Here is a 4,372-nt window from a genome sequence, read left to right on the forward strand (position 1 = left end):
TTGAGTTCTTGGCTCATGAGATATTCTCAGAAAAGCCTTCTGATGAACCTGATTCTCTTCCATGCAAACTCACTCCTGCACCTCCTGTTCACTCCAAGCTCTTAGAGTCTTCCTCCAAATCACCCTCTTTCAGGTCACTGTAACAAGAGAGTTTTGAATCCTCATTGCAGAAAAGTAAGAGGAGTGTCATAGATAAGGAAAAAGAGGAAAATGAATCTAAGGGATTTCATCAAGAGTGTGTCAGTAAACTGGATAGACAAAGAAGCTTCCAGGGAACCTAGTTCCTTAGTAAAACAATCTATGACAGCTCAACAGTCTATAGAAAAGGCCTTTGATGAAACTGTTGAGGAACAGAAAGGGTCATCCGTGAAGTACAACAGCAAGTCTAAATAGAGTCAAACTGAGCTAGCCGTGTCTGGGGACAATACTGTGGGGATGGCAAGCTGGAAAGGAAAGTCTGCCGAAGGGTCTAGCAAACGAAAAATGGAAACTGTTAAGGAACCTGGTTCAATAAAGTCCATGACCTGTGATGGTGGTTTTTGGCAGCAGAGATGAAGAACTCAGAAAGTGTTGTGGGGTCGTACATTTGATCCAGCAATTTCGGAGATGGCAGCCATGAGACAAATTCTGGAGATTGTGGAATTTCAACAATGGGAACACTTGTTTGAAGGGAGCATGCCTCTGGTGTACGAAGATGCAGTACAAACTTTTTATGCATCTCTTTTCACTGTTGAGGGGGATCACATTTGTGCGCTGGTAAATGGAGTAGACATTGTACTCGACGCTTCAACGTTGGGAAAGGTTCTCAGAATTCCGTGTGAAGGTACGTCCTCAGTTAAGGGTGTCTGTGGAGTAAACTTTCGGAGAGCTATCATGAAAGAACAAGCTATTCAATAGGGGGAACAGGTGCATAAGAAGGTATTGCTTCCTGAGTACCAGCTTCTGTTTGAACGGGTCAATAAAGTGCTCTTACCCCGCTCTGATAGGCGCTCTATTGCTACAAAGTCGGATATGGTCCTAATGGAAACGCTTGATGAGTTTGTCCCAATCAATTTGCCAGCAATCATGATAGATCATATGCAGAAGGTGGCAAATTTTAAGGGTGGAAATCATGGGTTACCTTACGGCTTCTTCCTCACTCAGGTGTTCAGATTTTATAAGGTCCCCTTGGGGAATCCCAGAGTGGGCACATGCAAGCAGACCTTCTCTAAGACCAATCTAGAAGAATGTGAATGTATAGAAAGAGTTGTGGAAGCATCTCGACCATTTCTCAGCTGTCAACGCTCAAAATATAGCTTCTGAGGAAATAAGAAGGCTGAGGGCTCGAAATGCCATACTGGAAACTCAGCTCAGTCAAGCAGCTAAAGGACCTGATTCTGTCAATGAGGAAGTTGCACAACTGACAAAGGAAATGATAGACTTCGGGCTCAATTGCTTGAAGAACAACTGTGTGCAAATGCTCGACTGGACTTGGTTCTCAAAACCATTGCTGTCTCTTCCTCCAAGCCCCCTTCCTCTAGTGTCCCCTAGGATCCTCTTAGTGTCCAGCTATTTTTGCTCCAAAATCTTGTGGCTACTGTTTTACTTTTGTTTGCTTTTTGTGTGTGGCATGTTGAACTTAACCATTACTACTCCTGACTTGCTCAGTCCAATGTAAACATTAATAAAACAGCTCCCCTTTCTTTGCTTGTACATTACTAATTTCCTCTGGCTTCTCTTTTTTGTCATGTTGTGTGCACATATGTGGTATGAGCTAGTTGTGTTAGACTTCTTTATGCTTATTACATGTTCTTTCTAATGATGCCAAAATGGGGAAAATGTGAGGGGTAATATGATGCTTTGTGTAAAAGTGAGGAAAAATCACAAAGGAGGGAGATCTGAGATTAAGGGGAACTTCGTGTAATTCTGGCATCTCATCTGGTTATTTCTGCTCTAAACAAATACTGTCCATGCCTAAGTTTGTCATCATCAAAGAGGGGGAAATTGATGGGTTATCAATGTCTTGGCCTTATGCCTCTTATGTTTTGATGATCTAACAAACTTGTTGTAAATAACCAGATCGAGCACATGGATATACATTTCATGTGAACTGGTCGAAGTCTGAAAATCAGCAAATGGATGAACGACCACTGGGAGGAACACAACAGGGACCTGGTGACCTGGTCCTTTAGGGTTCTCCGACACAAGTACTAGTCAGTGACTGTACGCAATCAATATAAAGAGAAATGCAACAGGGACCTGCTCCCTTAGGGTTCTCTAACAGAAGTACAAGCCAAGTACACAGCTGGAACGTAGCAGAAGAAAGTAACCATCTAGCAACTGTCACAGAAGAGGAACACAACTAGGACCTGGTCCGTTAGTGTGTCCTGACAGAAGTACAAAGTCCACTATCCAGCTGGAACGCAACTGCCCAGAAGTGGCTGTGCAGACTGTACAACAGTCACTTCTTATTGGGAAGAAGCGTACACCAAGAGTTGACATCACTATCCATTGTGCTATCTTTTGTGATAAAACATCCTGGTGCAAGACACACTATTCTTGTGCATTCAGTGATATTCTCTCAAGAAACAAAAGTATTCATCTGGCATTGATGTCACTGGTGTATCAAGAACAAAAAGACAACTCCACAAAGGATCAATTTCTTAATGAGTTTATGTACATCCGTAGTTGAGTTGTAATCTTGTTATCTGTTCGTCATTGTAATTCCTAGTTTACTTTCTTAGAAGCGTTGTCTTAGGAACAAACCAAAATTTGTAAACTTCTGAGTTTATGTTATGACTAGGGATAGTCATAAGTTTAAATCCTTTGTAACTAGGATAGTTATAAAGTGTCTTGTGGTGGTTGCATCACAAGTTAGTTTGAAGTCTTTGCAATAGGGTTTTTGCAAAGTGGCTTATAATAGGGAGATTGCAAGTTAGTAGAGTTAAAAGCCTACAAGAGTAGGTCGTGGTTTTTTGATCCACTTGTGTGGGATTTTTCCACGTAGAAAATCTCTTGCCTTCTTTACTTTTAGTCTTTACTGCATTCTACGCATCATCTCATAGAGGACCAGGTACTCTATAGTTTGGTGGACTCATATAAACTATCAATTAAGTATATGTTCGATGGTGCTAAGATTCGACTGAGGACTGTGGGTGGAGACTTGGAACACTTTCTAGTTATGATGGGACTGCATCAGGGATCGGCTCTTAGCCCGTTCCTATTTTCCCAGCGATGGACGTGCTAACGTGGCACATCCAAGGGGAGGTGCCATGGTGCATGTTTTGTAGATGATATAATGCTGATAGACGATACACGAGGTGGGGTTAACACGATGTTGGATGTTTGGAGACAAACCTTGGAGTCTAAAGGTTTCAAGTTGAACAAGACCTAGACATAGTACTTGGAGTGCAAATTTAATGACGGGACCCCTGAAAAAGACGTGGATGTAAAACGAGATACTCAAGTCATCCCCAAGAGAAGTAGTTTCAATCTCGGATCTATTATATAGGATAATGGGGAGATCGACGAGGATATTACGCCCTATATTAGAGTGGGATGGATAAAGTGGAGGATTGTATCTGGTATTCTATGTGATAAGAATGTGCCACCCAAACTTAAGGGCAAATTTTACAAAGTGGTGGTTCGACCGATCCTGCTGTATGGGGCGGAATGTTGGCCAGCCAAGAGCTCCCATGTGTAGAAGATGAAAGTAGTATAAATAAGCTTATTGAGATGGATGTGTGGATGTACCAGGAGGGATAAGATTAGGAATGAAATTATTCGGGACAAAGTGGGAGTGGCCTCTGTGGAGGACAAAGTGGAGGAGTCGAGGCTGAGATAGTTCGGGCATGTTAAGAGGAGAAACATTGACATTCCTGTTAGGAGGTGTGAGAGGTTGACCATGGCAGGTTTGAGAAGAGGTCGAGGCAAACCTAAGAACTACTGGGGAAAAGGTGATTATACAGGACATGACGCGACTTCAGCTCACTGAGGACATGACCTTTGATAGGAGAGTGCGAAGGTCGAGGATTAGGGTAGACGGTTACTAGGTAGCTGAGAGTTTTCTCCTTTCTTACCAGTAGTACTAGTAGCTCGCATGTACTTTCTTATTTCTCATATCTATATTACATCATGTTGTTTAGTTTGTTTCAGTTATTGTATTCTACTGATGTTACTATTTTGGTACCCCAACCAGGCCTCTCTATAACAACATCCCTATATAGTAGTCATTCACTATAAAATCGAGTTTTTTCGGAACCGAATATTATATTACGCTATAATATATGTCCTCTATAACATCACTTCACTATAGCAGCCAAAGAATCTCGGAACAAACGAGACTGTTATAGAGAGGTTTGACTATACTTATTTTTTTCTTCCCCCCCCCCCC

The sequence above is a fragment of the Nicotiana attenuata genome, chromosome 5 (genome assembly GCF_001879085.1).
Source record: "Nicotiana attenuata strain UT chromosome 5, NIATTr2, whole genome shotgun sequence".
In the NCBI taxonomy this organism is placed as follows: domain Eukaryota; kingdom Viridiplantae; phylum Streptophyta; class Magnoliopsida; order Solanales; family Solanaceae; genus Nicotiana; species Nicotiana attenuata.